The 12481-nt window shown below is 42.2% G+C and overlaps 1 long non-coding RNA gene across 1 annotated transcript in view; it reads right to left on the minus strand.

The window, feature by feature from the left end:
• Nucleotides 1-9408, minus strand: part of LOC107201708 — a 75863-nt gene extending 66455 nt beyond the window's left edge. The window contains exon 1 of the long non-coding RNA XR_001520369.2: nucleotides 9226-9408. This is a non-coding gene — a long non-coding RNA (uncharacterized LOC107201708). The remainder of the gene's footprint in view (nucleotides 1-9225) is intronic.
• Nucleotides 9409-12481: the final 3073 nt, after the last annotated feature.

Genomic DNA, 12481 nt, shown 5'->3' on the forward strand with positions numbered 1-12481 from the left:
TCCCGCACCTTCCCTTCCCGCACCTTCCCTTCCCGCACCTTCCCTTCCCTTCCCTTCCCGCACCTTCCCTTCCCTTCCCTTCCCGCACCTTCCCTTCCCTTCCCGCACCTTCCCATTGCAGTGATGCAGCTGAGGGTAAAACTTGGCAAGGTGAATCTAATAGTGAATTAAAGTGTAGGAGGCAAGGGAAAGAGGATGATGTTGCAGCACAGCTAATATGCAATAGCCAGACCCACCTGGGCTGGTGGAGAGTGAATTGTCAGGATTTTATGTGGCAGCAGAATGGCTTGTTTTGAAGTGGAATTATTGAACTGATTATGGGCGAGTTCTTGTATCTACATCCAGCAAATAAATAGTGCAAATAATGAGCAGCAAACAAGGCAAGACACACACCAAGCCCAGAGAACAAGGAGACAAAGTATTATCTGTCAGAGAGAGACACAAATTGAAAAAAGGGAGTCATTAAAAGAAGAAGATAAATCTGGGGAGGGGAAAGAGTGACAAGGAAGAGAGACGGTGTTGCTGTGAAATGGGAAGCACTCATTTTTTAATGGTATATATCCCCAGTGAACGTCATGAAGATACCTGGCTGCTTTGGTATATCTGAGACTGTATGTGTCATGCCATGATGCTGCTGTGTGCACCTTTCCTGGTCTGTATGTGCTGCTGCAAGCCTGGTGCATCCCTGTGAGTGATGAACTACTTTCATCAGTTTGCACTAAATGTTGAGAATTAGTTGAGCTATAAGCCATATTTCATGTTAGGTTACAGGGGAAAACAGTAGGAGATAGGATTTATGCTCTCTGTATAAATGAACTTCATAAGCTTTTCTTCGCAGGGGAAAAAGAAATTGTGTCTGATAAAGTTCTGCACTAACAAAACAAAATTTAAAAAAAAAACCCAGAAACATTTCTAAAGTGGGAAAAAAACAACTTTTGTTATCACTGGTGATTAATTGAATTGATGTGTAACTGTTGTTCCAGAGCAGTGGAGATTAGAAACAGTGACAGACTATGCCCTAGTGGTCCCAATTCTTCTATTACCTGAAATTACAGTCCAAAGTAGACTGACTAGTGTGCCCCACAAATTCATAAAAATTCAAGAGCCACTCTCACCAGTCTACTTTTGATAAATTCTTCTTGATTCAGTAACCTTTCTTAATGGAATTTCTCTCTCTCTTCCTCTCTTTTATTTTACCTTTTTTTTTCCACTTCGGTCCACACATTTATTATTATCCCTCCCACTCTCCTCCGTGGGAGTGCAGACCTCTGACTAAACATCCATGTTGTAATCTGTACAGGAATTTACTGATGGTGCATGACAGAAGGGACTTAAGGAAAATTATGCATTTCTCAGGTCTACCCTAGGGCACACAAATCAAAAGTCTCTCCTGAACACTATATGTAAAACTGAAAGTAGCTACACTTTATATGGAAATTAGATGATCCTAGGATATAACACAACTAAACATATATCAAAACACAGTGACAATGAAGGTGGAAACTTCTTTTTCTTTAGTGAGGATGTAAACCTCTATTTTGTTTTATTTGTCCTAAAATATGCCTTTTTCTTTGAGGATGAGAAAAAAATCCCACTAGAAATATGCATTCACTGGACAGGCTCTAAAGCTCGTGATTCTTTTTTCATTTTCATTTTGCTTTTAGACCACTTTTATTTTTTTACTGCCTTAGGAAAGGTATTTAGACTAGTTCATACAGTAACAAATACCTTGATCTCCTATGGACTGAATCAGAAAGGGAAGGGGCTTAATCAGGGAGCAGGGAGCAATATCTCATGGCACTTTTAGGGAAACCATATCTAATTTTGCTTTCTTTTTCTCTAGGTTCTTGCTTGCTTTATAACAAAACCGAAACACAAAGCATAGCAATGTGATATCCTGTACATAAAGCCTGCTGGTTTTCTTCACACTAGCTCCTTCCTGGGGGATGAGCCATTAACAGCAGAGCCCCTCCAGCTGCTGTTGTTGATGGCTGTGCAAAAGCAGCTGCCACATGCAGGCTCGTTGCAGCTGGGACGTAGATCGTACAACATCTGGGTTTGTGTCACTTCCCTCCAGGGCTTCTGCACACCTTTCATATTCCATTTTTTAAATGAAATAGGGAGCGGGAGCTGGAGAGATCCATGTATGATTTGTGCACTGAAACAAGGCAAAGAGGGACAGAGAAGGTTTGATGCTGAAACCAAACAGAAGAATAGATAAAAGGAAGATTGTGTTTATTCCACTAGTACTCCTGGATCAGCATTTGAAGAATTAACTTTCTGCATTCTTTTGTATTGTCATTTTATAGCATGAAAAATCAGCTCATTTCAAGGCAACATAAGAAAAAAAGGACATGAAAAAGTTCAGCATCCCTTGGGGCTTTCAGTTTTGATGAGCTGATAGATTAACCCAAGTGCTTTCCTCCTTGCATGGGTGTGTGGGATCAGATTGCATCTTGCTGCACATCTCGACAAGAGTCAGTGACACAAGACATCTCATCCATGAAGGCAACATGACACCAAAATAGAAGCAGGAAAGAAGAAACAGCCAGAACAGAGAGCATGATAGCTGAGCAGATATGAGTTCAGGCTCCTATTCTGTGACAGCGTTTCTATCTATAAATCTATTCATTTCTCCATGCCTCATTTGCATAGTCATAAATTCAAAAAGAGACTGGTTTTCTGTCTCACAGGTCCACTATGAAAGCTAAATGATATTAAATATGTAACCTACTCTGCTGCTGTGACACCAAAGTCTATTTAAGACTATTATTAATGAAAAGGAGGGATATTTTAGAGACAGTTTCCCTTTGTGTCAGAGGAGACCAGACAGTGATGTTAGACTTCCAAAGGCCAACATGACACTTGAAGAAAACATTTATGCTTTCCCCCAAAATATGTAGAGGCCTTGAGAATTTGTAATCCATTGAGGACACAACTGGAACAAACAAATCACTAGGACATCATTACCTATCTGCCTGCTACTAGCATTTATCATGGAAATGTATTTCCACGTGATGCAGGTGATAGTGGTGAGCGTCTCCCTGCTGGGGAGCTGAAGGCAAGGGATTATTCCTCTTTACTCATGACACCACATCAGTTACTGCATCCAGTCCTGAGCTCCTTGATATGTAGGAAAGGCACCAGTAAATGGGAACAAATTCAGAGTACCAGCGAAATGGTTAGAAGCACTGGCCCCACGAGGATGTGCTGAGGGACCTCACTTTCTCAGCCTGAAGAAGAGGCAACTTTGGGGGCATTTAGGAGCCACATAAAACTCTGAGCAGGACATGCTGATCCATTCTGGAGTTTCTCCACACCTGAATGACTCCACCAGTCAAAATATCTCTATCTTTGCTGACAATAAAGAAGGAAAGGCAGTCATCTGCAGAAAGGTATTATATATAAACATATTATATGTTTATAATTATAAAATATAAAAAAATATATATATTTGTTTGTTTAAAGAGATAACAATTGGAAAAAGCCCTGTCCCTACACTGTATCATGTCTGTGTTTGAGGATATAGAATAAGACCTGTTCAGTGCCTGGGTCATATTTTTCAGAGGCTGATATCTTTGAATTTCCTTTACATGGCAGATGAGATGTTTCCCCTTCAGTAGCCCACACATTTTTAACAGACATCACAAGTGCCACTGATAAATTGTTTTCCTACTGTATTTTCAGTCTTTCAGTTTTGAACAATACATAAACTCTCCTAGTAAAGAGAGAATAATGGCTCAGAGTTAAAAATGCCCCTATTTACTGCAGTGCCTTAATACTGCTGGCATTAGAATGTTATTGTTCACACAAGCAATGGTGTTAAGGAAGTCAAGGCAATAAAACAGAAATCAGAGATGGTGCTCTGCTAATGAGAAGGGAAATACAGGTACCACAGCGAGTCCCTGGCTGTCCCTCCTGTCTCCTGACCAGCTGTGTGCAGATGTGTCTGCTGGGTTGAGGAAGAGGTATGGTGACAGAAGAACCTGTTTTTCTTCACCAGAAAGGGAAAGGGCAGCACATGTACCCCATCCTGGGGTGAGCAGCCTATACAAATCTGCTTGAGTTCAATTCTGGCATGAGTGCATGGCTTTCTGCAGTCCCCTACCTTCTCCTGCCAGCTTCCCTAGCTCCACCAGGTGCATAACGCTCACTCCAGGATGGGGTACATGTGCTGCCCTTTCCCTTTCCCTTTCCCTTTCCCTTTCCCTTTCCCTTTCCCTTTCCCTTTCCCTTTCCCTTTCCCATGCAGAAAAACAGGTTGTTGTGTGCCTGCTACACACAACTAACATTGGCTTTGGGTGTGTCCCTTACCCCTCCAGGGCTTCTCATGTATACCCCTGCATATCTCTGTCTCTCTAGTGCCACAGACAAAAGGGGAAGATTCACCCCATGGATCTCCAGGTAGAGGCACATAAGGACTGTTATTTATCACTCCTTTTCGTGTGAAAACGGCGGTGCGGCAGGGCGGACAAAATCCCAGCTCAGCACTTGAAGGATCGCTGATGCTATCCTGCATCTCCGTCAGCTGCGAACGCCTCAGTGTCCTGCAGGATAAAACCATACAAGGGGTGTGCTTACAGTGTTCATTGTGCAGGCTGGGAGCAGCTAGGCAGTATATCATCCTCCCGGAAAATGGCCAGGACGGCAGCTCCAACATCAGCTACCTTGTTGAACAGCACTCTGTAATACAGCAGATGAAATTCAATTGCTTCCCAAAGAGCAAAGCAGATGCCTTCGCCATCATGACCTGTCACACGAAGAATTATAAGCCATGAGCATGAGAAAGATTCAGCTTTCCTGCTTGGCCAACAAAATAAAATACTCGCTATTTTTGGGAAAGTAAAAGTGTTGTTCTGGGACGGTACAGACATAGTGGCTGCTCAGAGAAAGAGAGGCTGTCACACAGCTTCTCTGCTGGCACTGCAATGCCAGCAGGACTCTCCTCCCTTGAGCACGTATTTGAAGAGTGTGTGGTGCTTGCCAGCTGAATCACAGCTGTTGGTACAGAGAAGATTGATGGGAGGGCAGAGGCAGGTAAGTTCAGCAGGAAACATGACCAGTTTTCTTTGCAAAGCAGTCCTTTGCTGTACAAGGGGAAATTATAGCAAGAACAATGAGTAGAAGGGAATCCTGGACAAACTGCAACTGGAATATGACATCCATCTGAATGAGAAATGGGAAAATAGATCAGGCAAGGAGCAGAGCAGTAGAGAATAAAGTTTAGAAGACATGTAAGGGTTTGTTTAAGGCAGACAAGGAAAGATTAAGGAGATATAAAGGGGAATGTAGGATTTGGCTAGCAGCTGGGAGGCAATCAGGAAGCCTGTAGTGGGTCTGGGAGGGGAAATAGAGTGAAGAATAAGACAAAAATAGAGGGCAGGTAGAAACAGAAATGAAGATATTGCTGCACCAAGTTTGTACAGGCTCTTGTGATGATGGTTACTGTAGTGCCTATGTGCTGTGCTCCCTAACTCCTCCAAGCTGGGAGCACAGCACAGATACCCACATTGGCCCTGCATGAATCCTGCACAGCTCTGCAGGAATTACAGGCTTCTTGGCCTCAGATTTGCACCTCCCCAGTAAGTCCTGTTTATATATTGGCAGCTATGTGCTATAGAGCCCAGGAGCCACTACCTGAAAGGCAATTATTTACTTAATGTTCATAAATTAATATCCAGCTTTTGAAGTCATCTGGCTCTTTAGGCTTGGGTGAGATGCTCTCTCTCTTTTTTTTCTCCTTATTTTTTTTTTTTCCCAGTGCATATGAGATAGTGTGGAGCTGTTGATGTGTTTAGTACAAGTTTATCTTGAAGACATCTGCTTATGCCAGGGGAATAGTATGAACTCCCAGTGACCTGTAGAGCCTGCATTCCTAATTAGCTGAGAAATATTCCATAATCAGGGTATTGCCATTTCAATGGAGTCTAAAGATAGAAAGGTCGTGTTCTTGTCTGGGGTCACAAATAATCACTTCTGACTATATAGTTTCATTCTGACCTAGAGTTAACCAGGTGCAAAGCTGGTAAGCAGCAGGACAAGATTACACTGTCTCACAGAATACATCTACCCCGAGGGTTTGCCTTATGTTTTTCAGTCACTATTTTTTTCTTCCAACCTCTAACAAACATGTAGAAACCCTTCAAGCGTGACTGAGTAAATGCTATGAAACAATGCTGGCTTTTATGGCCACTTTGCTGCAGGCCATCGGCCCCAAGAAGGTGCAACAAGCACAAAAAGCTGAGAATGTGCCCTCCAGTGACGCTCACACGACCAGCAGCACCTGCCAGCCCTTCTTGCCACTCACTCCCCATTTGCCTCCTGCCCACCTGAGTGTTGGGGTATTCTGGTTATTTTATTTTCTTTGCCCCCTGACTTTTTTTTTTATTTTTCAGAGCAGCATTCAGCTTCTGGAACCACCCAGCCTCCTCCATCCACTGCACTGCTTCACCACAGTAAGGAGGCAGAAACTGATTTCTCTAAGGGCTTCCACCACGTGGACCCTCTCCACCACAGCAAGACTTTGGGCAGGAGCAACTCTGGCACAGGGAACCCTTCCCAGCTTGCTTCAAATTGCTGATTGTAGTGGAAGCATTTCAGTTTGGAGTTTGGCAATGTTGATTGTAGCTTCCCAGAGGAAGAGCTTGGCTATCTGTGGTTTAAATACCCTGAATGTCTTCTGTGGTGCAAACACAGACACAAATGCACTCAGGGGGGCGGGGGGAAAGGTGAATATACCATATATACCAACATAATATACCATAACTGGATGGATAGCATGTGTAGGAGAAAAAGAAACAAATGGCCATAGACAGTAACAGAGCTGCTCACCCAGACTGCAGGCTGATCTGAAGGGGATATCTTATCTTTCCATCTCTCACACTCTCTGACTGGGCAATCTGTCACTACATCTCTACCCTGGAGGACATCAAAAACTGTAAATCTCTGTACCTATGCCTTGTTCCTTCCTCCAACTGAGTTGTTTCAGGCACAAATGTAGGTTAGAACATTTCTCATATGGCTAAGCATACATTAATGTCTGGGAAAAGGCACTCCACTGATTTGATGCCTTTGCTAGAGGGTTTCTCCCCATCTTCAGAACATCTCTTTCACAGCAGGGTCTGAGAATTGGATTAAGTTTGTGTAATGGAACTGTATGGCTCCTCCACAGAGCAGGCTTTCTCTGAAAGAACACCTTTGGTTACAGGAATGGGCTCCCAAACTGGAAAGCAGTGGCACAAAAGCCACCAAGGAAGTGTTCACCCAACACAAGAATATTTCCTAGGAAGCTGTGTGTTGTTGCTGTGGAAATTATAACTACAGTTCAATTAACACTTGAAGATCAGAGTTTTCTTTTTGCCAGCAGTCAGGCTTCCTGGTGTTACCTGCAGGAATCCTGCTGTGGATTTATAAATAGGGTGACATGGTCTCAGACAGATAGGTCTCTGCCCATCCTTCTCCTCATCTCAGCTACAAGCAGTCCAAACTCTGTGAAATTCCCCTGGGAGCCCTTGAGAAATGTTCTTGCTTACCTCAAAAAAAAAAAAATTATTCTGGAAAAAAAAAAAAAAAAAAGGAAGCATTGGTTGGTGAAATAAATTACATTGTAAAAAATCCCATTGGCAACCTCTGGGAAATTTGCAATGACTGTTTCTTTGTCCAGGGTCAGTGTCTCTTTGGCATGTCCCCTTACAGACTGCATATGCTTGCAGATGCTCACTGTTCTATTTGTTGTTTTGTTTGCACAGGGAAATAGTATCAGCATTCCATTTTTTAGGTTGTCTACAGCACAGTGAAACTATGATGGCTGACGTAGTTCTTTCAGGAGGAGTATTCAAACAGTGATTACTGGAACTGAATAATTCAGAATGTTTTCAGATAATCTTTGCTTAGGTCCTGATCTTCCCAAGAAAATGCTCATACTTCATTTTTTGCTTGCACAGTCACACAGAATTAAATGGGAGCATGACAGCACATTGAAAGCTATGCCTATCATAAATCACCTTTCTGCATCATGGCCTCAATCACTGTGTGTTAATAGATATTTGATGGGGGGAAAATGAGTAAATAAGTTTGCTTTGGCCCCATCTAAATTCCTTTTGTTTAGATCTTTGGTAACAAAATAGCGATGACAAAAAAAAGGCAAGAGGAAACAGTTTTTAAAGCCAGATATGGAAGTTCTTCTGAAAACCCAGTTGTATGCTTACATAAACAAGGATTCAGCTGAGGTATCTGCACAGTGTTCCTGTCAGGAAACAGCAGTGATGCAAATGATTTATCAAAGCACCAGCCACTACATGCCGTGGATATTTGCTCTCAGTCCACAGTGTTAAAGATTAGAAAAGGTATCTGTTGAATTCATTTGAATAGCAAATAGACTGGGGAATCACAATCTGTTCTCAGCTATTCAATGGATGAAAAAAGTAATTTATTGAATATATTAGTCTCTCAATTCTAGCAATTATTAGAGCAGAGTTAGAGATCTGAAGACAATTATTTCAGGTTCTATATATAATTTCTACAAGCAACCGATAAGTGATGTTAGTGCATGCACTTCCTGGCTTCTAGCTCAGTCACAAGTAGTTTGTAACAAATCCTCCCCACTCCCCGTTCGCAGGCTGGCTGACAGTGCCCTCAGCCAAGCACTGGTATAAGGATTTCAAAGATCAAAGCATGGGTTAGCCACATTATTCTTGTGGAATTAGATTTTTGACCCCTGTTTGTAACTCACAAATTACAGTTATGAAACTTAGTCACCTACAATGCTTGCAAATGAATTTCAACAACCAATTGAACAGCTGAGCTAATCCATATTAGTACACAGGGAAAGGAATCTTGGACATTTGCATTTTGCATAAAAGCATGACTTAAAAGTACTTCAAGGACAACTGGTAGAAAAAAAGCACTTTGGGGAGAGGAAAGACACCGGAGTTGTGAGCATCTGGTATTTTCAGGACCAGTGTTCAATTTTTGCATAATTTGGTCAGAAATTAAAGCAGGTTTTCCAACCTTCTTATCAGAGAGATTTTCTCCCAAGTGTCCATCCTCTTGGCAGCCCCTGCATGGAGACACCAAGCTCCCAGTCATCTTTCCCTTAGAAGCCATTTCATCGACTCAAGTGAGAAGCAGCTGGATGCCTACAGAAGAATCTGGAAAACCATCATTACATGTGGAAAGAAGAGGAGAGAGCACCAAAGAGATGGTGGATTGCCATTTTGTACTCACCCAATTAATATGCTCCTTCCTCCATTTGCTCTCTTGGTCTTTCCAGTCTCCATAATGCCTGGTGAACAGATCAAGGGGTGGAGCTGAACTGGTTACCGTCACCTTATAACATCTCCCCTATAAACACATAGTACTAGCACAGGCAGAAGGCACTGTCGTGCTGATCATCATCCTCTGAGTCAGCCATTTACAACCACCTTCTCCAGGCTGTCATCTTGCCACTACAAATTCAAAATCTGAGTCAGAACCCAATTTAAACTGCTATAATTAACAGTCCCAATTTAACCAAACCTAGCAGTTTGTCATGTTGCATTCTCTGCATACATCTGAGCATCTTGCATTTGGGCTACTTTGTTCCCTGCTCATCCCCTTCTGCTGCCAAGCAGCTCAGGTCCAAAGAGCATCAGTGGATTTAGGCTCCCATCAGGGTAGAGCCTAACAGTAGCCAAACTATAAAATTCAACCATGCTGGATTTGTTTGCTTGTTAAAAAGCAAAGTACCAAATGTCACGGAATGGGTGCTGCTGTGTGCTAATCTATAAATACTGATGAGTCAAAAGGGGGTGAAGTTCTGCAAGAGATTTGTCAGTGAAGAAGAGTTATTGTATAATGGAGTGGTCCACTGCAATGAGGCAGCTCTAGGGCAGAGAGCCCAGGCTGGCAAGGAAAAAGCCTGGGTGCTGCTTAAGGGAAAGATGGGTGGAAGCATCTTGCTTGTTGGTGAGCCCCAGGAAACTTGCACAAGCCAGGTTTTCTATGTGGAATATTATTGTTTATCAAACAAGCTAAAAATGAGCACAATTTCCCTTATCATCTCTATATACGTCTGTTGCTAACAAATGCTTTGCTCTGAAGAGGGCCTCTGGTCACTGTGGATAGTTTAGAGTGCCCCTGCCTTCACTTTAAGGGAATTCCCTGCTTTATTTTTAGGGAATTGCAAATAGGTGACTTACAGATTAACTCATGTTTTTGCAGCCACAGGTGATGCCAAAAGTGTGGGTGTAGACATATTTTTGAAAAATGTGTATTTTGAGATTTAGGGAAGGTTTTTTCCCCTCCACCTTCTCTCCATTGCTTCCTTTCCTTTCTCTCACCATCCAGTTTGAATGACTTATTTGGTCTTTGCATTTTTGTGTTTGTTTTTGCAGTGCAGTCTGGAGGTCACCACTAAGAAGTTCTGGCTCTTGACCCAAGTGCAACTGGAAAACCATCCGCTGCCCATATGTGTCTACAATCTGCATGTGATGTGAATGGACTAACAGAGCTAATTCATACATAATTCATACAGCAGATCAGCAGGCAAGCTGGAATAAACTCCATGTCTCCAAATCTGATTTAAGTAACCTATGCCCTAAGCTGCACCCACTCTGCTCTCTCAACACTCTGCTGTGATCCCACTCCATCCCGTGGCTTCCTTCCCACTGTGTGTAACATTCTGTGAACACATCCAGTTGAGCCCATTTCAATGGACTATTTTTTATCATACTTATACATTGCTCTATGTCCTAACTGAAATACCTATATGTCAAAAATTATAGGAATTTTTTAAGGAGTCATTGACAAACCCATGACTCCCATGCTGGCTGTGTCAGACACTTGTGTTTAGGTGCCAATCAATGTGTGGTCTTCTCATGATGTTCTCATTATTATTTTAGCTTCAGTTTCAACAGGGATGTACTTATCACTGTATAAATTATCATTATATGTCTTGGGGGAGAAACATAAATATATTTTTGACATTACTTTTCAAATGTCTACAACTGCACATTTCCACACTGCCTCAGGAAAGTGCACAGTGCTCTTCCAATCAAACTGTTGTTCTTCACCAGCTATTATAGAATGTATGTATACACATAATAGACATATAATATTATAGCTTTGAATATGTGCTTGCATCTGCAGAAAAAATCCGATGGAGTTCCCATTTATACTCACAGTGACCAAATTGAGAAGTAAAAAAATCTTGCTTCATCCTACATCTTTTTACTTCAGTGAATTAGTTTTATTGATTGTTGCAAGTCTTAATTTTAAATTCAGTTTTGATGAAAAAAGTACCTGATCTTTTGCCTGTAATTATGCAAAATATATTTCTATCAAGTGGAAGGAAATACAATTTGTAAAATTATCAATTACATAATGATTACAGTGGAGAAATATATTCTCTAATATAATTCGTTAAATGGAGGAATTTAATATGAAATAGTAGATTTCCAAATTTATACAAATAACACCAGATGGTGAGCAGCTAGTTTTAATTAAATTAGGTTTGATAATTATAGCTGTTTAATTTTTAGGTTTGACTCAGATTAGAAAGAATGTATTATTTCCCTGTATATTTATTTTTAGTTTTCTTCCAAGGTTGTGGATATTGCATTATTCACCGTGGCTTGGAGCAGCAGAGAGCTGTGGTCAACTTTCTGGCAGCTGATTTCAGCCAGCCTTGGTTCTGCTTCAGCAATCCAGAGGATGTGGCATGCTGGGGTCCCCTGATGGGAGTCAGAGGGAGTTTTGCCAGTGGAAGTGGGAGGGAGTTTCTCTACCCGAATATGTTTTCACAAGTCAATCTGTGGACTCCAGCACTTCATTTCAGCTGCTTTTGAGCAAAGGAAGAAGCCTGATGAGAACGATGCCTTTGTGGTTGCCACGTGCATTTCTTCACTGTGACTGCAGTGATCCATTTGCACACACACGTGTCTGCACTCCCTGCAGTTTGTGTCCTGCAACATTCCCTCTGGGAGAACCTTGCAAGGGCTCCAGCCTGTCCAGCCTCAGAGCAGTAAAATGATGAGCCCTGGCACTGGTACTCTGCTCTGACACACCCTTTTCCACCACTACTGCTTTCCAAAGTTCCTCTGGTCCTGTCCCAACCTTGAGCTCACCAGTCACTCAGTGACTCCACTGAGCCATGGAAATATGCTCAAAGATAAAAATGTATCCAAGTCCTTTTTAGAATATGGATGGAGTCCAAAGCCTGTCTCTCAGGACCAGCTCCCTGCTAATCGATGGTCACAATCCCAAGAGAATCACCTCCTGCCTTTGGAACAAGCTGATTATGATCAGGATCCATATAATCGAGTCCATCGACAGGTCTGGCAGTTGCAGCCACAAGCACAAATGAATGCTCTCACCATCTTTGCAGGTCACAACTGCAAAAAGGGTCCTGGCTGCAGTGATGTCTGTGGACACTCAACTTCTCCCCAGCAGCAGGATGGTGCAGGTTGAAAGATGAAAGAACAGCTGTGGGGCGTTTGCTCAG

The sequence above is a fragment of the Parus major genome, chromosome 3 (genome assembly GCF_001522545.3).
Source record: "Parus major isolate Abel chromosome 3, Parus_major1.1, whole genome shotgun sequence".
Lineage (NCBI taxonomy): Eukaryota > Metazoa > Chordata > Aves > Passeriformes > Paridae > Parus > Parus major.